At 38.5% G+C, this 23,064-nt stretch overlaps 1 protein-coding gene across 2 annotated transcripts in view; it reads left to right on the top strand.

Moving 5' to 3' along the window:
* Positions 1-23,064, top strand: part of RAB3GAP1 (RAB3 GTPase activating protein catalytic subunit 1) — a 121,981-nt gene that overhangs the window by 12,242 nt on the left and 86,675 nt on the right. The gene's annotated exons all lie outside the window — the stretch shown is intronic.

Below are 23,064 nucleotides of genomic sequence, written 5' to 3'. Positions count from 1 at the left end.
CTACTCTGGTTGTGGTTTGAGGGCTTCTCATTTCTGTGGCTTCTCTTGTTGTGGAGCATGGGCTCTAGGGGGCTCAGGCTTCAGTAGTTGTGGCTCCCAGGCTCTGGAGCACAGGCTCAATAGTTGTGGCTTACAGGCTCTGCTGCTCCAGAGCAATGTGGGATCCTCCTGGATCAAGGATCAAACCCATGTCTCCTGCATTGGCAGGCAGATTCTTTACCACTGAGCCACCAGGAAAGCCCTTTACTTGGTTTTTGAGGAATAGTTTTGCTAAAGAATTTTAGCTTGAAAAATTTCCCCTCCAGTTCTTTAAAGATGTGGTTCCATTGTTTTCTCTATAATTTTTGATGAGAAATTAGGTGACACTCATTTTTGTTCTAGCTTGCTGCTCTTTTCTCTGGCTACTTTCAAGATTTTTTTCTTTATCTTTTTAAGCTGACTGACTATGAATATTCATAGGTGTATTTTGTGTTTTTCCTGTTTAGTTTTATTAATATTGAATATATTAATATTAAAAACAACTTGTTTCTCACCAAATTGGGGAAGTTTTGGGCATTATTAATAATTTCTTTTTTACTCTTTGGCCACACTCACTGTACAGCCTTTGGGACCTTAGTTTTCTAATCAGGGATCATACTTGTGCCCCCTTGCAGAGGGAGTGCTGAGTCTTAACTGCTGGACCACCAGGGAAGTCCCATTTGCCATTATTTTTTCAATATATTTCTTTCCTAGTCTCTTTTTCTGTAATTTAAGTAATATTTGACTTCTTGATACTGCCCCACAGGTCTCTGAGGCTCTACTGTACTCAGTCTTTTTTTTTTTTTTTCTTTCTCATATAATTTCTTAGAATTTATCTCCTGCTGTCTCCAGTTTGCTGTTAAACCCACTTAAGGTATTTTCCAATTCAGTTATTGTAGTTTTTAGGTCTAGAATTTTTTGGTTCCTTTTATGATGTCTAATTCTCTGTGATTGCTTTTCTCTAAGTCTTTCTGAAAATACTGCCCTTTAGGCCTCCAATTGTGACATCTACGTTTTGAGGTTGAATTTGTTCACTGTATTCTCTTGAGTATACGTCACATTTTCTTGGGTTTTTAAATTTGTTTTGTGTTTTTTGTGTGCACTCAGTTGCTCAGTCTGTGACCTCATGGATTGTAGCCCTCCGGGCCCCTCTGCCCGCGAAATTTTCCAGACAAGAATTCTGAACCGGAGTGCTATTTCCTACTCTGGGGATCTTCCCGACCCAGGGATTGACCCACATCCCTTGCATCTCCTGCACTGGCAATGGATTCTTTACCACTGGTGCCACCTGGAAAGCCTTTTTTTGGGCGGGGCGGGGGTGTATCCAATAATTTCTTAACTTTATACTTGTATTTTGAGTGAATGTATAGATTAGATTCTGTTGTGTTTTCTGAAGAACGGTTTTTAGTTTTAGCACGCAGTTTGCTTAATTGGAGTAAAATTCCATTCTCTCTTCATTGGTGACAGCAGCTGAAATGAAGTTCTTTGTCAGTGTACCCTGGAGTTTCTACTGCAAATGCATGGCTTAACAGCCAAGATTTGGGGCAGAGTTTATTTGCAGAGTTTGAGGTTTACCCCTGGTTGTGCACAAATTAGTCTGCCCTTTAGGTCAGAAATTCTCATGATGTGGTCTGAGGACTTCTTTTGGACCCTGAGAACCTTCTCTGTATTTTACTATTTTTAGTTATTCTAAAGAAAGATTTTTTTAACATTTAGATAACTACTTAAAATTAATTTTTGTGAATAAAATGAGGCAGTGATCTTTTTTATTCTATTGGATAGCCAGCATTTTCTGAATTATTGATTATGCTCTCTTTACCATATATTGAGTTCTGTACCTACTTGGGTTTGTTTCTGGAATATGAATACTTTGTATTCTAATAAATATGCCATTTTAATTATTATATATTTATTGTATATTCTGGTGGGACAAAAATATACTCCCATTATATTTCTCTTCCAAAATTTTCTTTAAAAAAAAAGATTATTTGACTGCACCAGGCCTTGCAGCATGTGGGATCTAGTTCCCTGACCAGGGATTGAACACGGGCCTTTGCATTGGGAGCACAAGATCTTAGCCACTGGACCACCAGGGAAGTCCCTCCAAAATTTTCTTAACTCTTTTTATACTTTGATTTCTTTGTATTAATTTTTTCCTTGGCATGAAGACAACTTTATTAACTGTACTAAAAATACCTATCTATATCCTTTCAACAAGATAGTTTGAAGTACTTTTTGAGATGTCATATTAAATTAATAACTTTTAGTTCTAGTAAATACACTTCTAATATTGAATTCTCTGTATAACATACATGGCTTTAAATCTAATGTTGACCATCATTACCTGTTCCTTTTTTTTTAAATGGAAGTATAATTGACATGTAATATTTTATTAGTCTTCGCTGTACAATAGAGTGATTTGATTTTTGTATATATTGAAAAATGATCACCACAAGTCTAGTTAGCGTCCATCACCGTACATAGTAACATTTTTTTCTTGTTTTGAGAATTTAAGATTTATCAACTTTAAAATATGCAATACAGTATTATTAACTATAGTCACTAGCTCCCCATGATTGACTTATTTTATAATTGAAAGCTTATACCTTTTAATGCCCTTCACTCATTTCACCTCCCCTCCCCCACCTCTGACCACCAACTATCCTTTCTCTGCGTCTGTGAGCTTAGTTTTTTGTTGTTGTTTTTTGAAAAGTTTCCCTATATATTATTTTCTCTTTTTATCTAACCTGTTTCACTTAGTATAGTGCCCTCAGAGTTTATCCATGTTGTTGCATATGGCAAGATTTCATTCCTTTTTGTGACGAAATAATATTCCATTGTATATGTATACCACATTTTCTTTATCCATTAGTCCATATTAAGTTGTTTATATATCTTGGCCTCTGTAATAAAGCTGCAAGTGGTGGGGTGCATATATCTTTATTGTTTTCTTTGGATAAATACGAGTGGAATTGCTGGGTCATATGGTAGTTCTGTTTTTTAATATTTTGGGTGCCTCTGTACTGTTTTGCATAGTGGTGGCACCAGTATACATTCCCACCAGTAGTGAACAAGAGTTCCCTTTTCTCCACACCTTCAGTTCAGTTCAGTCGCTCAGTCGTGTCCAACTCTTTGTGACCCCATGAACTGCAGCACGCCAGGCCTCCCTGTCCATCACCAACTCCTAAAGTTTACCCAAACTCATGTCCATCAAGTTGGTGATGCCATCCAGCCATCTCATCCTCTGTCATCCCCTTCTCCTGCCCCCAGTCCCTCCCAGCATCAGGGTCTTTTCCAGTGAGTCAACTCTTCGCATGAGGTGGCCAAAGTATTGGAGTTTGAGCCTCAGCATCAGTCTTTCCGATGAACACCCAGGACTGATCTCTTTTAGGATGGACTGGTTGGATCTCCTTGCAGTCTGAGGGACTCTCAAGAGTCTTCTCCAATACCACAGTTCAAAAGCATCAATTCTTTGGCGCTCAGCTTTCTTCACAGTCCAACTGTCACATCCATAGATGACCACTGGAAAAACCATAGCCTTGAACAGACTTTGTTGGCAGAGTAATGTCTCTGCTTTGTGGTATGCTATCTAGGTTGGTCATAACCCTCTTTCCAAGGAGTAAGCGTCTTTTAATTTCATGGCTGCAATCACCATCTGCAGTGATTTTTGAGCCCCCAGAAATAAAGTCTGACACTGTTTCTGCATCTATTTCCCATGAAGTGATGGGACCAGGTGCCATGATCTTAGTTTTCTGAATGTTGAGCTTTAAAGCCCACTTTTTCATTCTCCTCTTTCACTTTCATCAAGAGGCTTTTTAGTTCCTCTTCACTTTCTGCCATTTGGGTGGTGTCATCTGCATATCTGAGGTTATTGATATTTCTCCCAGCAATCTTGATTCCAGCTTGTGCTTCTTCCAGCCCAGCGTTTCTCATGATGTACTCTGCATATGAGTTAAACAAGCAGGGTGACAATATACACCCTTGACATACTCCTTACATCATGCAAAATGTCAGGCTGGATGAAGCACAAGCTAGAATCAAGATTGCAGGGAGAAATGTCAATAACCTCAGATATGCAGATTACATCACCCTTAGGGCAGAAAGTGAAGAAGAACTAAAGAGCCTCTTGATGAAAGTGAAAGGGGAGAGTGAAAAAGTTGGTTTAAAACCCAACATTCAGAAAACTAAGATCATGGCATCTGGTCCTATCACTTCATGGCAAATATATGGGGAAAAGGTGACAGACTTTTTTGGGGGGGGCTCCAAAATCACTACAGATGGTGATTGCAGCTGTGAAATTAAAAGACGCTTGCTCCTTGGAAGAAAAGTTATGACCAGCCTAGATAGCATATTCAATAGCAGAGACATTACTTTGCCAACAAAGGTCCATATAGTCAAAGCTATGGTTTTTCCAGTAGTCATGTATGGATGTGAGAGTTGGACTATAAATAGAGCTGACTGCTGAAGAACTGATGCTTTAGAACTGTGCTGTTGGAGAAGACTCTTGAGAGTCCCTTGGACAGCTAGGAGATCCAGCCAGTCCATCCTAAAGGAAATCAATCCTGAATATTCATTGGAAGGACTGATGCTGAAGCTGAAACTCCATACTTTGCCCCCCTCATGCGAAAAGTTGACTCATTGGAAAAGACCCTGATGCTGGAAAAGATTGAAGGCAGGAGGAGATGGGGACGACAGAGGATAAGATGGTTGGATAGCATCACCGACTACAATGGACATGAGTTTGAGTAAACTCTGGGAGTTGGTGATGGACAGGGAGTCCTGGTGTGCTGCAGTCCATGGGGTTGCAAAGAGTCGAACAGGACTTAGCGACTGAACTGAACTGATGATTTCCTTTGTTGTGCAGAAGCTTTTTAGTTTGATGTCCCACTTGTTTACTTTTGCTTTTGTTTTGTTACATTTCCTTTGGAAATCAGATCCAAAAGAATCATCATCAAGAGTTATGTCAAGCAGCATACTGCCTATGTTTTCTAGGAATTTTATGCTTTCAAGTCTTATGTTCAAGTCTTTAATCCATTTTGGTATAAATTTTGTATATAGTTTATATTCCAAGCACCACCAGCTACTATTTTTATGCAGGAGTCACAGTGCCAAATGCCCAGAGCTCATCTCTTCATCTTGGTTTTGCCACAGAAGGAGCAAGTGTATTTGGCATCCTGGGTGATTTCAATTTTCATTACCATTTTTCTTAGGGAGGCACCGTAACCTGTCACATATTTGCCCATGATTCTTACCTTCTTGGGGCTCCCCCAGTGGCTCAGATGGTAAAGAATCTGCCTGCTGTGTAGGAGACCTGGGTTCAATCCCTGGGTGGGGAAGATCCCCTGGAGAAGGAAATGGCTACCCGCTTCCATATTCTTCCTGGGAGAGTTCCATAAGTGGAGGAGTCTGGCAGGCTACAGTCCATGAAGTCACAGAGTTGGACACAACCAAGCAACTAACACTGACCTTCTTGGTGCATTTTGCTATGTTGCCACAACCTCGGTCCCAGCCCAGAGAGATGTTCATTTAATTTTAAGTTGTGAATGCTTTTTCCTAGGAGTTAATCATATGGCAGGAAAAGAAAGCACCTAATGAAAAAGATACATCTCATGGTGACTTCTTTCCAAGTTTCTGGCTTCTTGCTTCTAGCAACTATTCAAGGTTTCACACTCCCCGCTTTCTTCTTTCCTTGTAGTATTTTGGAGTTCTGTAGGTATTTTCGGGATTAGCTTTGAATTCCCGCAAGTGCTACTTTGGGTTGGTCCTTTGACAATGGATGGTCCTAATTGTTTGTCAATCTCTAGTTATTGCTGCAAATTGAAACCAGAGCCTGGTATTGTCTGTCTTCATATTTTTGGCCATATTTTCTTTAGACCTCTAGAGAAATGCCACAGCTAATTATGCACAGGTAACACTGAGTACTATCTTGAATGATATTTAGTAACTTAGATTCTAAGTCCTTATCTATGGGGCTGGCTTCTGCTATACCTTAGAACTTATACATCACTTCTGATTTTTTGATATGATAATAGGTAACATTTATTGAATGTTTACATGCTTAACTATCTGCTATGAACTTTTTTTTATGTTAGGCACTTTCTAAGTTCTTTATATATATCATCTCATTTAATCCTCAGATATAATTAGGAAATAGGTACTGTTTTTATTATCCCCATTTTATAGATCAGAATTGAGGCACAGTGAGAAAAATAACCTAGCTCAAGATTATCTCGCTAGTAAGTTTCTGTGAACCCAAGAGATCTGCCCTAAGCTACAGCCTTCCCAGAAGAGTCACAGGGCTCAAGTACTTCCTGAGCACCCTTCTTTGTGCACCTCTTCTACTTTCATCTTCCCTACCTTAGCTCTTTACTGTTTTGTTTTTCTGTCCAGGGTGTTCAAGAGGAATTCTCCTAAGCTAATACTGTTATCATGTTACAAGCCTACATAGAAGCCTTCAGAGACTCTCCATTGCCTATAGGGTAAAGTTGAAACTCTCAGAACTGATATTTGTAGACATCCAGTGTCAGGTCTCTTACCTCCCCCACCCTCCTTCTATTTCCTATAAGAAATTCAGCTGAATTGGACTATTTGTTCCCTAAGTTAGACATCCAATTTCCTGCCCCAGACCATTATCTATTCTTTCTTGTTAGCCTTACCTTACCTAAAGAGTAACCGGGATACAGTTTTCTGAATGAATCCGTTTCTGACTCACTCAACTGGCATTTATTAAACTATCTCCTTATGTTCTGACCACTCTTAAATTCTTCTTCTTTATCTTGTTTGCATTTGTACTATTGAATTTATTATACGTCTATGTGTGCATTTCTGTGGTGGATCAAATTCCAGCCTTACCACTTAATTATATGTTAACCTTGGATAGATTTTTAAACCCCTGAATCTTTTTTTATCTATAAAATAGGGTTGAAATTTAAATGGCAGTGTTACAAAACTTTATGTATGTGCATACACAAACATGCACATCACACAAAGTTACATATGAATTATTTGGCTTAGTAGACACTCAATAGGTGCTGGTTCTTATAAAGGGCACAGAAGTAATCTGTACAAACATTTGAAAAATGTAATGATTTCATCCAGTATATTGGGTTAATTGGATTACTTAAAATTCCTGGTGATTGTACATAAATGTGATACATATATATAAGTAAGAAGATCATCTATAAAGATTGGGAGGTCTTGTCAAGAGATAAAACACTCTGGTCTTAAATTGCAAGTCAGGCTGATTTAAAAAGGAATATAAATTGTGGTTGCTGATGAGGTAGGCCCAAGCACCTGTTAGAGCTGAATAATCAAGGTGGTGTGAATGAGTACTTGTTGCCTTTAAAGTAGTCATATTTGTGTTAATTGTTGTGTATTGTACCTGTTTGAATCTTCTTGGCTCATTCTCTTCCTTGAGGACTAGCTTACTACATTTGGTATGGCTGACTTGTCCCCTTTCCCTAGGATCTCTTACTGTTAAGAGTTCTTAGATAGTTGAATGTTTTCTGGATGAAATATGTTTCTTCATTGATTCAAGAGGGAATAATCTCAAATTCCCTTTTTGTTTCAATGTCCCCTTGTTAGGGTGTTTTAATAACCCCGTGTAACTGAAGTGAAAGTTACATGCTGACGAGCTTCTGGACTGAGCCTTAGTAACACTGCCCTCTCTACTGTGCTTTTAGAGGAATAATCCTAATCTAAACTGAGGGCCAGCCAGACTACCTGTGAGGATTAGAACGTGTATAGATGGCCGTTTCGTTTTTTTTTCTTTAATGATTAGATTTAATTTTTAATTCATCTCCAGTTGTTCTGACCATAAAGATGCTGAATTGGGAACTTTGCCATGAAACATTCATTAGTGTTACAAACTATGTTATATGTTAGTCATTTTACAGCAAACAAAAATACTCAAATGTAGCAAGTCTACTTCATAACCAAATGGGTGGAGAGAGTAAAGTCTGCCTTCTGCATTAAATATGTTCTTTCATATTTTTGCTATGTTTTGGAGTTAACATTTGTGGTCATCAGGAGAACAAATATCTGTTGAGAATTGAATTCTGTGTTTTTATTTGCATTCTACTTGGCCAGTATACTTGCATATTTGTTTTGTTATAGGAAAACTACTTGCAAAACAGTTTTAGAGTCACATGTGACTACAGAAACACTTGTTTGTATTATTCCAGAAATAGATGAAATGTCCAGTGGTATTTTGACTTTTTTTTCTTTAATCTTTTTGGTCTTTAAAGATTACTGTGTGTTTAAATTTGAAACTACCATTGGCCTTTTCAGACAGGATAGATGCAGAACATTGTGATTAAGAGAATCTGCTCAGTCTTAATTTTTTATTGAGATAAAATTTATATGTTATACAAGTCACCAGTTTGGTGTACAGTTCAGTGGTTTTTAGTATATTGTCAGTTTTAAAACAATTACCACAATCAGTTTTGAAACATTTACATCACTTCCCCTAATAGCCTCATCCCTGTTAGCAGTCATTTCTACCAGCCCTAGGCAACAGTTAACCTATTAATATTTTCCGCCTCTATAGATTTGCCTATTCTGAACGTTGTGTATAAATGGAATGTGCAATATATAGCCTTTTTGTAACTTGCTTTTTTCACTTAGCATAGTTTTCAAGGTTGGTCCATGTTGTAACATATATTAGTATTTCACATATTTTCATTGCCATATAATATTCCATTGTATGGATATACCACACTTTATTTATCCATTCATTAGTAGATTGATATATGCACTGTTTCACCATTTGGCTATTATGAGTGATACTTCTATGAAAGTTCAGGTACAAGTTTTTGTATGGACATATATTTTCAAAAATTTTTTTTATGTATACCTAAGAATGTAATGTCTAGATCATATGTTAACTTTATTTTTAACTTTTTGAGGAACTTATCTGTTTCCTCAAAGTGGCTATACCATTTTACATTTGTATAAGCAGTGTATAAGGGTCCTACTCTTAACACATCCTCACCAATATTTGTTATCTTTTTAAAATTAAAGTGTATAATTGGTTGATAATAGTGTATTAGTGATCAGTGTTTTTATAGATGATACTCCATTTATAGTTATTATAAAATATTGGCTATATTCCCTCTGCTGTGCAGTATACCCTTATAGCTTATTTTATACATAATAGTTTGTACCTCTTGATTTCCTACTCCTATCATGCCCCTCCCCTCCTCCCTCTCCTCACTGGTAACCACCAGTTTATTCTTTATATTAATATTTGTGATCCTGTTTTGTTCTATTAACTCCATTAGTTTGTTTTACTTTTTAGAGTCCATGTATAAGTGATATAATAGAGCATTTGCCTTTCTTTGTATGATGTACTTCACTAAGCATAACACCCTCCAGGCCCACCTATGTTGTTGTAAATGGCAGGATTTCATTCTTTTTTGTGGCTGGGTGATAGGTGTGTGTGTGTGTGTGTGTGAGATATGTATGTATGTGTGTGCGTGTGATGTGTGTGTGTGTGTGTGTGTGTGTGTGTGTGTGTGTGTGACTTTATTCATTCATGTGTTGAGGAACGCTTAGGTTGCTTCTCTATTTTGGCTATTGTAAATAAGGCTAGTATGAACATTGGGTGCATGTATCTTTGAATTAATATTTTCACTTTATTTGGATATAAACTTAGGAGTGGAATTGCTGGATCATATGGTAGTTCTATGTTTAGGTTTTTGAGAACCCTCCATACTCTTTCCGCAAAGACTGTACCAGCTTTCATTCCCACCTACATTATATGAAAGTTTCCGTTTCTTCATATACTCACCAACATTTGTTGTTTGTTGCCTTTTGATGATAGCAATTCTGACAGGTGTGAGTTGGTATCTCATTGTGGTTTTAATTTCCATTTCTCTCAATAGTGATGTTTTAATGGATCTATTGGCCATCTGTATGTCTTGTCTGAAAAATATCTACTCAGGTCTTCTGCCTATCTTTTTTTTTTTTTAATTGAGTTGTATAAGCTGTTGATATATTTTGAAAATTAAGCCCTTGTCAGTCACATTGTTTGGGTCTGTCACATGGGTTGTGTATTTGTTTGTTGAGAGTCCTTTGCTGTGCAAAAGCTTTTAATTTTGAATTGGGCCTGTTCGTTTATTTTTGCTTTTTATTTCTTTTGACAACTAGGAGACTGATCTTTGAAAATATTGCTATGATTTCTGTTAAAGAGTGTTTTGTCTGTGTTCTCTTCTAAGAGTTTTATGGTATCATATCCTATATTTAGATCTTTAAATCATTTTGAATTTATTTTTGTATATTTGTGTGAGGGCATGGCTTAATTTCATTGTTTTACATGTATATTCTTTACATGTATATACTTTTGTTGTGGATTAATTGACCATTAATGGTTTATTTCTGGCCTCTTTTCTGTTCCATTGATCTTTGTGTTTCTTTGTGGCAGTACTGTGTTGTTTTGATTACTGTAGCTTTGCATATTATCTGAAGTCTGGAATAGTTATACCTCCAGATTTGTTCTTTTTTCTCAGAATTGCTTTGGTAATTCAAGGTCTTTTGTGGTTCCATATAAATTTTAGGATTGGTTCTAGTTCTGTGAAAAATGTCATCAGAATCTTGATAGGGATTGCATTTTATCTGTAGATTGTTTCGGGGTGAATATTATGTTAGTTGTGGGTTTGTTGTAAATGGCCTTTGTTACGTTAAGATAAGTTTCCTTTGTACACACTTTGAAAGATTTTATCATGAATGGAAGTTGAGTTTTGTCACTTGCTTTTTCTGTGTCTATGAAGATGATAAAGTGGCTTTTGTCTTTCCTTTTGTTCATGCGCTGTGTCTTATTAATTTTGTGGCTTATTAATTTTATGAAGGTGATGGTGGCTTCATAGAATGAATTAGAGAGTGTTCTATTCAGTTTTTGGGAATAGTGTGAGAAGGATAGTTATTAGCTCTTCTTTGCCTGATAAAATTCCTCTGTTAAGCCATTTGGTTTTGGACTTTGGAACATTTTTGATTACTGATTCAGTTTCGCTACTAGTGATCAATCTGTTCAGGTTGTCTTTTTTTCTGATTTAGTCTTGGAAAGTTATATGTTTATAGAGATTTATCCATTTCTTCTAGATCGTCCAGTTTGTTGGTATATATAATATGTTCATAATATTCTCTAATGGTTTTTTTTTTGTATATCTGTGATATCAGTTGTAATTTCTCCTCTTAAGCTCATTTTCTTTGAGTTCTCTCTTTTTTTTTTCAATCAGCCTGGCTAAAGGTTTATCAATTTTGCTTATCTTTAAAAAACATAGCTTTTGGGATGAGGCCTGTGTGGGGCGTCCGCCCGGGTCCTGTGGTGACTCCACGAGGCGGCTTTTGAAAGACACCCTTCTGGCCGCATGGCTCTCAGGCCAAGCCATCTGAAGTGAGAGGTTGAGGCCGGGAGAAAGAAGCAACGGCATCGTCGTCGGCTGGCCGGCGAGACCCCAGCCTGCGACCTGGCCTGCGGCTCGGTCAGAGCTGCCCACCAGCGAAGTCCGGCCAGCCGGGCAAGAAGGACAATACTGGTGAGAAAATGTCTGGCAACAATGACTGGTTTCAGAGTTCTCAGGTTCCTAGCTTTGCCGAAATGCTGAAAAAGAACTTGCCAGTTCAGCCATCAGCCCAGACGGTAACTATACCCACAGGATATTCCTCAGAAAGTTACAGCCTGTCAAACATGGCATCCAAGGTTACGCAAGTGATGGGTAATTTTCCAGAACCATTGCTTTCCAAAGGTCTTTCATCTATTTCAAATCCTGTCCTTCCTCCGAAAAAAATACCTAAAGAATTTATAATGAAATACAAACGTGGAGAGATAAATCCTGTATCAGCCTTGCACCAGTTTGCACAAATGCAGCAGGTTCAGCTTGACCTGAATGAAACAGTGACAACAGGTAATGTTATGGGACCATATTTTGCTTTCTGTGCTGTGGTGGATGATATTCAGTACAAGACTGGACTGGGACAAAACAAAAAGGAGTCTAGATCCAGTGCAACAAAATTAGCTCTTGATGAGCTTCTACAGCTGAATGAACCTGAATCAAGAATTTCAGAAATATCAGGTCCTCCTCCTATCCCTGCAGAACCTATTGTTTCACCTGAACCAGTATATGTTTCAAAAGTACATTATGGTAGGAAAGTCCTTTATGATAATTTTTAAAAGAAGATTAACCCAATTAAAAATTATAACAGCATACAATTAAAATATGCATAGGTATGAAAATGTGTTAGTATTTTATTCAAACCTGTCACACTTCTACAAAGATGAGTATTTCCTTCCATACCCTGCTAAAAATTAGACAAACTATAAAATTGGAGAGGAACAATTGAAAAAAAACATAGCTTTTATTTTTTTAAAATTTTATTTTATTGATTATTTTTCTCATTACTTTTTTGATCTGTTTATATTTTTCTTCTCTTTGTTATTTCCTTCCTTTTGCTGACCTTGGGCTTTGATCTTTCTTCTTTTTTAAATCCTTTAGATGGTAAGCTAGGTTGTTTAAGGTTTCTCTTATTCCTTGAGGAAGGCTTGTATTGTTACCAGCTTCCCTCTTAGGACTGCTTTTGCTGCATCCCATAGATTTTGGAAATTTGTATTTTGATTTTCACTTATCTTGAGGTATTTTCTAATCTCTTCTTTAATATTTTTCACTGGCCTGTTTTTTTATGAACTTAAAAAAAATTATTTATACATGTGGCTGCACCAGATGTTTAGAATCTGCCTGCAGTACAGGAGACTTGAGTTCCATCCCTGGGTTGGGAAGATCCCCTGGATGAGAAAATGGCAACCCCCTCTAGTATTCTTTCCTGGAGAGTTCCATAGACAGAAGAGCCTGGTGGGCTACAATCTAAGGGGTCACAAAGAGCTGGGCATGCCTGAGCAATTAACACTTCACTTTCACCAGATTTGGCTGTGGCTTGCGAACTCGTTTAGTTGGCGGCATGCAAACACTTTTAGTTGCAGGTGTGGGATCTAGTTCCCCAACTGGGAATTGAACTGGACTCCCTGCATTGGGAGCGTGTAGTCTTAGCCATTGGACCACTAGGGAAATCTTGACCCACTGACTTTTTTTTAATACCGTTTTGTTCAGTCTCCATGTGTTTGTGTTTTTCCCATTTTCTTTCCTGTAATTGATATCTAATATCATACTGACATGGCTGGAAAAAATACTTATTATTTCTAGCCTCTTAAATTTGTTGAGACTTGTTTTGTGGCCTAGCTTGTGATCTATCCTGGAGACCATTTCATGTTCACTTGAAAAAAATGTTTTGGATGGGATGTTCTACACATCTCTATTAAGCCTGACTGGCATAACATGTCATTTAAGATGACTATTTCCTCATTGGATCATCTCTCAAGTTATATGTGGTGTTAAACTCCCCTACTGCTGCTGCTGCTGCTAAGTCGCTTTAGTCGCATCCGACTCTGTACGACCCCATAGATGGCAGCCCACCAGGCTCCCCCATCCCTGGGATTCTCCAGGCAAGAACACTGGAGTGGGTTGCCATTTCCTTCTCCAGTGCATGGAAGTGAAAAGTCAAAGTGAAGTCACTCAGTCGTGTCCGACTCTTAGCGACCCCATGGACTGCAGCCCACCAGGCTCCTCCATCCATGGGATTTTCCAGGCAAGAGTACTAGTACTGTGTTATTGTCAGTTTTTCCTTTTATGTCTGTTAATATTTGCTCTATATATTTAGGTGCAACTGTATTAGGTGTGCATACAATAATAAATGTTATGTTCTCCCTTGTATCAATTCCTTTATTATTATATAATGCCCCTTTTTCTTTTGTTGTAGACTTTAAGTCAACTGTGTCTGATATGAATATTGTTCCCTACCTTTCTTGTCATTACCATTTGCATGAGATAACTGTTCCATCTCCTCTTAGTCTGTTTTAGCTTTGAGGTGAGTTCCTTGAATTTAGTGTTTAGATAGGTCTTTTTTTTTTTTTTAATCCTATAAGCTGTGTTATGTCTTTTAATTAGAATAGTTAGTCCATTGGTGTTTAAAGTGGTTATTGAAAAGTAAGTACTTATTTTGTTACCTGTTTTCATTGTGTGTGTGTGTGGGGATAAGTCTCCGTTCTTTTCTTTTATTTTCTTCCCTTGTGATTTGATGATTTTCTTTAGTGGTATGCTTGGGTTCCTTTCTCTCTAGTTTGTCTGTTTTAGGGTTTTGATTTGTGGCGACCGAGTGGGTCATGTATTTTGACCTCTAACTATACCTACTTGTTTTAAACCGATAGTCATTTTAGTTCAAACTCATCTTAAAAGATCTACATTTTTTTTATTCCCCTTCCTGACGTTTAATGTTTTTTGAAATTACATTTTACAATTTCATATTTATCCCTTCCCTGGTGGCTCAGTTGGTAAAGAATCTGCCTGCAATACAGGAAACCCGGGTTAAATCCTTGGGTCAGGAAGATCCCCTGGAGGACGGCATGGCAACCCACTCCAGTATTCTTGCCTGGAGAATCCCATGGACAGAGGAGCCTGGAAGACTACTGACCATGGGGTTGCAAAGAGTCTGACACAACTCAGCGACTGACACTTTGATTTATTCCTTAATTGTTTCATGTAGTTATAGTTGATTTTATGTTTTTTTATCTTTTAATTTTCATACTAGTTTAAGTGGTAGATCCATTTAAACTATGAGCCTTTATGAGTGGGGTTTTTCCTTTCCTGTAAATTCTTACTTCATTTTGTAGCCTTTTCTTTTCCATTTACAGGACCCTTTAACACTTCTTGTTCGGTTGGTTTAGTATTGATGAACTCTTTTAGTTTTTGCTTGTCAGAGAAGTTTTTTATTCCTTCTTCAATTCTGAATGATAACCTTGCTGAGTAGAGTATCTGAGGTTGAAGTTTTCACACTGCTCCCTTCTGGCCTGCAAAGTTTCTGTAGAAAAATCAGCTGATAGCCTTTGGGATTTCCTTTATATGTGACTGTTTTTCTCTTGCTGCCTTTAGAATCTTTTTTACTTTTGCCATTTTAATTACGATATGTCTTGTTGTGGGTCTCTTTGGGTTCGTTTTGTTTGGAACTTTCTGTGCTTCCTATACTTGAATGTATATTTCCTTCTTCTACTTTGGCAAGTTTTCAGTCAAAATCATAATTTGATAAAATATAATACATTTTTTACTCCTTTCTCCTTCTTCAGGGACCGCTATAATGTGGATGTTAATATGCTTGATGTACCAAAGGTCCCTTAAATTTTTCTCATTTTTAAAATGTTTTTCTTTTTGCTGTTCTGATTGTGTATTTTCCACTATTCTGTCTTCCAGATCACTTAGGTATTATTCTGTATTACCTCAGTTCAGTTCAGTGCAGTCGCTCAGTCATGTCAGACGCTTTGCGACCCCATGAACGGCAGCACGCCAGGCCGCCCTATCCATCACCAACTGCCAGAGTCTACCCAAACCCATTCCATTGAGTCGGTGATGCCATCCAGCCATCTCATCCTCTGTCGTCCCCTTCTCCTCCTACCCTCAATCTTTCCCAGCATCAGGGTCTTTTCCAATGAGTCAGCCCTTCACATCAGTTGGCCAAAGTATTGGATTTCAGCTTCAACAACAGTCCTTCCAGTGAACATCCAGGACTGGTCTCCTTTAGGATGGACTGGTTGGACCTCCTTCCAGTCCAAGGGACTCTCAAGAGTCTTCTCCAACACCACAGTTCAAAAGCATCAATTCTTTGGCACTCAGCTTTCTTTATAGTCCAACTCTCACATCCATACATGACCACTGGAAAAACCATAGCCTTGACTTGACAGACCTTTGTTGACAAAGTAATATCTCTGCTCTTTAATATGCTGTCTAGGTTGGTCATAACTTTTCTCAAAGGAGCAAGCATCTTTTACTTTCATGGCTGCAATCACCATCTGCAGTGATTTTGGAGCCCCCCAAAATAAAGTCTGTCACTGTTTCCACTGTTTCCCCATCTATTTGCCATGAAGTGATAGGACCATATGCCATGATCTTCATTTTCTGAATGTTGAGCTTTAAGCCAACTTTTTCACTCTCCTCTTTCACTTTCATCAAGAGCCTCCTTAGTTCTTCTTCACTTTCTGCCATCAGGGTGGTGTCATCTGCATATCTGAAGTTATTGATATTTCTCCCAGCAATCTTGATTCCAGCTTGTGCTTCTTCCAGCCCCACGTTTCTCATGATGTACTCTGCATAGAAGTTACATAAGCAGGGTGACAATATACAGCCTTGATGTACTCCTTTTCCTATTTGGAACCAGTCTGTTGTTCCATGTCCAGTTCTAACTGTTGCTTCCTGACTTGCATACAGATTTCTCAAGAGGCAGGTCAGGTGGTCTGGTATTCCCATCTCTTTCAGAATTTTCCACAGTTTATGTGATCCACACAGTCAAAGGCCTTGGCATAGTCAATAAAGCAGAAATAGATGTTTTCTGGAACTCTCTTGCTTTTTCCATGATCCAGCGGATGTTGGCAACTTGATCTCTGGTTCCTCTGCCTTTTCTAAAACCAGCTTGAACATCAGGAAGTTAATGGTTCATTTATTGCAGAAGCCTGGCTTGAAGAATTTTGAGCATTACTTTACTAGTGTGTGAGATGAGTGCAATTGTGCGGTAGTTTGATCATTCTTTAGCATTGCCTTTCTTTGGGATTGGAATGAAAATTCACCTTTTCCAGTCCTGTGGCCCCTGCTGAGTTTTCCAAATTTGCTGGCATATTGAGTGCAGCACTTTCACAGCATCATCTTTCAGGATTTGAAATAGCTCAGCTGGAATTCCATCACCTCCACTAGCTTTGTTCGTAATGATGCTTTCTAAGGCCCACTTGACTTCACATTCCAGGATGTCTGGCTCTAGGTGAGTGTGAGTGATCACACCATCATGATAATCTGGGTCGTGAAGATCTTTTTTGTACAGTTCTTCTGTGTATTCTTGCTACCTCTTCTTAATATCTTCTGCTTCTGTTAGGTCCCTACCATTTTTGTCCTTTATTGAGCCTATCTTTGCATGAAATGTTCCCTTGCTGTCTCTAATTTTCTTGAAGAGGTCTCTAGTCTTTGCCATTCCATTGTTTTCCTCTATTTTTTTGTGTTGATCACTGAGGAAGGCTTTCTTATCTCTTCTTGCTAATATTTGAACCTCTGCATTCAAATGAGTCTATCTTTCCTTTTCTCTTTTGCTTTTCGTTTCTCTCTATTCACAGCTATTTGTAAGGCCTCCTTAAACAGCCATTTTTCTTTTTTGCATTTCTTTTTCTTGGGGATGGTCTTGATCCCTGTCTCCTGTACAATGTCATGAACCTCTGTCCATAGTTCATCAGGCAGTGTTCTGTTAATTCTTCCTAGTGTGTTTTTCATTTTAGTTATTGCAGTCTTCAGGTCCACCTGATTTTTACTTGTTTTCTAGTTCATTGTTAATATTCTCACTGTGTTCATCTATTTTCAAGTTCAGTTAGCATTCTTAATTACTAATGATTTGAACTCTTTATCTGATAAATTATGTTTTAGTAGTTGTCTTTTCAGGTTTTTTCCCCCTGTTCTTTTGTTTGAAACAAATATCTTCTCATTTTGATTAACTTTCTCTGTCTCTATGAAATTAGGCTAAAGTTACCTATCATGGTCTTGAAGGAGTGTCCTTGTGTGGGAGCATTGTTAGCAGTTTGTGTGTGCCTGGTGGTTTTGGTGGGAGAGCTGGATGTGAAATGATCGTGGGTCATGATAGCTATCAGCTATCACCTGGTGGGAGGTGGGGCTGGAGATAGAGGGGCTAGAAGCTGGAGATTCTATGACTGGTGGCTTTTTTAGCCCTTTGGGGGTGGGCCCCAGGGTGCATTAGCAGAAGACTTGAGGGTCAGTTCAGGCAGGTTTTGTTTCCCTTTAAGTGTGTGCACTCCCCACTCTTGGCAATGGCACCTTTGCCCTGGAGGGGAACTGTGCTGGAGCAGTTGAGGACAGAGCAGGCTCTTAATGTGTGCTGGGTTTTGTCCTGAATTGGTCCCAGCACACACCAGTTAGAGCTCTGGACAATTCTGTAACTGTTGCCTCTCTGAGTGTTAGCATGGCCACCCTTTGGCTACATTCCTCCTAAATGCGCACTCTCCTTGGTTGCAGCAGCCTTTCTCTCATGGGTAGTGGCATTATTGCTAGACGTGCTAGAGCAGGCGCTTGGTGTAGGCCATGGTGCCCACACTTTAGTGTGATGGGAAACCAGCCAGAAACTAAGGAAGTTTCTCTCTTCTTCCTAGTTCTTGTTCTCAGGAGTAAGCAAGCATGTGTGTGTGTTCTTCAGTAACAAAGTTTTGCTTTCTTCTACCTCTCCTATAAGTTCTGCTAATTTTCAGACTAGCTAAGGAGATGGATTCCTGTTGTTGTACAATACGTATGTGACTTGGACCACTCATTTCTCTGAGACAATCTCTGAGCCTGAGATATCCCCCTCCTCTTCTGTGTCCCCTCCTAGCGCTGCAGGTCCTGATAGCTTTTGCTTACTTTCTACCTGACTTCTTGTGGATCTTTTCTCATAGTTGTTGTTGTAGAAGAGTCTTTCTGTCATTTTTCAATTTGTTTACAGTATGAATTGCTCCGCACGTTGCTGTGTTCTGCGGGAAGGTGAGCTCAATAGTATCCTTTACTCCACCAGTTGATCTCCTCCCTTGTTTCTATGTTTTAAATAATAGCCATCCTGGTGTTTATGAAGTGATGTCTCATTGTGACTTTGATTTGCATTTTCCTAATGGCCATTCATACAGAACATTTTCGCATGTTCTTATTGGCCATTTGTATATCTTCTTTAGAGAAATATCTATTCCAATTCTTTGTCCACTTTTAAATTGAATTATTTTTCTTTTTACTATGCATTTGTAAGTGTTCTTTATATATTCTGGATATAAGTCTGTTACGAGATATCTAATTCACTCATTTTTTCCCATTTTCCATGTTGCAGCATGTATCATGGCTTGTCTTTATTTTCTTGATGGTATCTGTAGTTCTTGCTCCTACATTTAAATGTAAGATCCATTTTGAATTAATTTTCATGCCTAGCATATGGAAAGGTTCCACCTTCATTTTTTAAAAAAACTTTGTATGTGGTTCTTCAGTTGTCCCCAAATAGATGGTGTTTTAGTATTTATATTTCAATACTGCAAACATTCAAAAGGATTTCTTCCATCAGTGCAAGAAAACATTCATTTTTTCTCTGTGCTGAGATTTTGTTTACTTGGGTTGCACTTTAGAATCACTTGGAGTTTTTGAAAAATGTTAGTGTTCAGAGAGACACAACCTCAGAGATTCTGATTTAATTGCTCTACTGTGGAGTCTAGTTATTAGTACACTTTTTAAAAGCCTTGTGGGTGATTATAAAGTCTATTAGGTTCAGAACCATAGCTCTGTGCTCCTCAAAAAATGAAATGGAAAACCACCCACTATATTTTATGCTTTACTATATTTTCCTCCTTTTCAATAATGTGTCATTTTTGTCAGTAGAAGGAAAAAAATTTTCAATAATTGGTTAAACAATAATTTAGATAGAATTTTAGTTTTAAAATGAAACATTATATGTTTAATGTTGGGTTGTTTATGATATGAAATTTAATTCTGGTAACCACTAAATCTTAAAAATGACTTATGTTAGGTGTTACAGAAAATCTTTTAATCCCGGAAGGCAGTGAACTTACCCATCTGTGTTAATTTGTACAGTGAGGAAATTAATTTCACTAAGAACTCAACATGACTGTCATGTATGTCAATTCAAGTCAGAGAGAATACCTTGAGGATTGGGTTGTGTGCTATTTCAGGGTGTTAGACTATATCTCAATCTATATATTCTGTATAGTTACTGAAATATTTATAGTATATTTGGAAAATATGTTTTTCTGACTATTGAAAGATAATTTCTAAGATACTTATTAAGCATGTAGTCACTTTCAGGTTCTGAGCTGCAAAGAATAGGCTGTAGTCTTTGTTCTTCACAGTCTAATCGAGAAGTAGATATATAAGTGACTGAATAAGATGCCATTCTAGTGATTTGAACAAAACACTGAGAATCTTTAACTTTCGTGGAGATAAAGCAGATTTCCTATAGGAAATAACATTTAGAATGAGTTTTGAAAAAGGAATATATGAAAGGTATGCCAAGAGAAAATAGAGACGAGCAGGATAAATAAACCATGCATAGATATCAAAGATAAAGCATATTTCTGGGGCAATACAAGTTGTTAGGGATTGTAACATGGGTAAATGGAAATGAACTCTGGAAGATAAAACTGTAAAAGGGTGGGGTCAGATGTGTGGGCTTTGTATTTCTAACAGTGTAAGTACATGCCATAGCGAACACCCTCTTCGGACAACACAAGCGATGACTCTACACATGGGCATCACCAGATGGTCAACACTGAAATCAGATTGATTATATTCTTTGCAGCCAAAGATGGAGAAGCTCTATACAGTCAGCAAAAATAAGACCAGGAGCTGACTGTAGCTCAGATCATGAACTCCTTATTGTCAAATTTAGACTTATATTGAAGAAAGTAGGGAAAACCACTAGACCATTCAGGTATGACCTAAATCAAATCCCTTATGATTATACAGTGGCAGTGAGAAATAGATTTAAGGGTCTAGATCTAATAGACTGCCTGATGAACTATGGATGGAGGTTTGTGACATTGTACAGGAGACAGGGATCAAGACCATCCCCATGGAAAAGAAATGCAAAAAAGCAAAATGGCTGCCTAAGGAGGCCTTACAAACAGCTGTGAAGAGAAGAGAAGTGAAAAGCAAAGGAGAAAAAGAAAGATATTCCCATTTGAATGCAGAGTTCCAAAGAATAGCAAGGAGAGATAAGAAAGCCTTACTCAGCGATCAATGCAAAGAAATAGAGGAAAACAATAGAATGGGAAAGGTTAGCGATCTCTTCAAGAAAATTGGAGATATCAAGGGAACATTTCATGCAAAGATAGGCTCAATAAAGGACAGAAATGGTAGGGACCTAACAGAAGCAGAAGATATTAAGAAGAGGTGGCAAGAATACACAGAACTGTTCAAAAAAGATCTTCAGGACCCAGATAATCACGATGGTGTGATCACTCATTTAGTGCCAGACATCCTGGAATGTAAACTCAAGTGGGCCTTAGGAAGCATCACTATGAACAAAGCTAGTGGAGGTAATTGAATTCCAGTTGAGCTATTTCAAATCCTGAAAGATGATGCTGTGAAAGTGCTGCACTCAATATGCCAGCAAATTTGGAAAACTCAGCAGTGGCCACAGGACTGGAAAAGGTCAGTGTTCATTCCAATCCCAAAGAAAGGCGATGCTAAAGAATGCTCAAACTACTGCACAATTGCATTCATCTCACACACTAGTAAAGTAATGCTCAAAATTCTCCAAGCCAGGCTTCAGCAGTATGTGAACTGTGAACTTCCTGATGTTCAAGCTGGTTTTAGAAAAGGCAGAGGAACCAGAGGTCAAATTGCCAACATCCGCTGGATCATGGAAAAAGCAAGAGAGTTCCAGAAAAACATCTATTTCTGCTTTCTTGACTATGCCAAAGCCTTTGACTGTGTGGATCACAATAAACTGTGGAAAATTCTGAAAGAGATGGGAATACCAGACCACCTGACCTGCCTCTTGAGAAATCTGTATGCAAGTCAGGAAGCAACAGTTAGAACTGGACATGGAACAACAGACTGGTTCCAAATAGGAAAAGGAGTATGTCAAGGCTGTATATTGTCACCCTGCTTATTTAACTTATATGCAGAGTACATCATGAGAAACGTGGGGCTGGAAGAAGCACAAGCTGGAATCAAGATTGCTGGGAGAAATATCAATAACCTCAGATATGCAGATGACACCACCCTGATGGCAGAAAGTGAAGAGGAACTCAAAAGCCTCTTGATGAAAGTGAAAGAGGAGAGTGAAAAAGTTGGCTTAAAGCTCAACATTTAGAAAAGTAAGATCATGGCATCTGGTCCCATCACTTCATGGCAAATAGATGGGGAAACAGTGTCAGACTTTATTTTGGGGGGCTCCAAAATCACTGCAGATGGTGATTGTAGTCATGAAATTAAATACGCTTACTCCTTGGAAGGTAAGTTATGACCAACCTAGATAGCATATTCAAAAGCAGAGACATTACTTTGCCAACAAAGGTCCATCTAGTCAAGGCTATGGTTTTTCCAGTGGTCATGTATGGATGTGAGAGTTGGACTGTGAAGAAAGCTGAGTGCCAAAGAATTGATGCTTTTGAACTGTGGTGTTGGAGAAGACTCTTGAAAGTCCCTCAGACTGCACGGAGATCCAACCAGTCCGTCCTAAAGGAGACCAGTCCTGGGTGTTCATTGGAAGGACTGATGCTGAAGCTGAAACTCCAGCATTTTGGCCACCTCATGTGAAGAGTTAACTCATTGGAAAAGACCCTGATGCTGGGAGGGATTGGGGGCAGAAGGAGAAGAGGACGACAGAGGATGAGATGGCTGGATGGCATCACCAACTCGATGGACATGAGTTTAGGTGAACTCCGGGAGTTGGTGATGGACAGGGAGGCCTGGCATGCTGCTATTCAAGGGCTCACAAAGAGTCGGACACGACTGAACAACTGAACTGAATTGGACAGAGGAGCCTCGTGGGCTGCGGTTGATGGGATTGCAAAGAGTCGTGCACGACTAAATGACTAACAGGGCTTCCATGGTAAGTCAGCTGGTAAATAATCTGCCTGCAATGCAGGAGACCTCGGTGCAATTCCTTGGAAGATTCCCCTGGAGAAGGAAATGGCTACCCACTCCAGTGTTCTGGCCTGGAGAATTCCATGGACTATTTAGTCCATGAGGTTGTAAAGAGTGCGACACAACTGAGCGACTTTAAATGACTAACACTTTCACTTTCAACTACAGAGAAGGCCCTCCAAAGTTCTGGCAGAGAGTATTTCTTATCTAAAATTTATTGAGTAAGTTGAAAGATTAGTGGAAAGGTTTATTGGGCCCACGTTATGCTGATGTTTAATACATGTTGTTCTTATGTAATTGCAATTTTCTTTTGGGAAAAGAACATCTTCCTCTATCTGCCACA

The sequence above is a fragment of the Budorcas taxicolor genome, chromosome 2 (assembly GCF_023091745.1).
Source record: "Budorcas taxicolor isolate Tak-1 chromosome 2, Takin1.1, whole genome shotgun sequence".
Taxonomy (NCBI): Eukaryota; Metazoa; Chordata; class Mammalia; order Artiodactyla; family Bovidae; genus Budorcas; species Budorcas taxicolor.
Note: the sequence above shows the minus strand (reverse complement) of the source record. Positions and strands in the feature narration are given on the sequence as shown.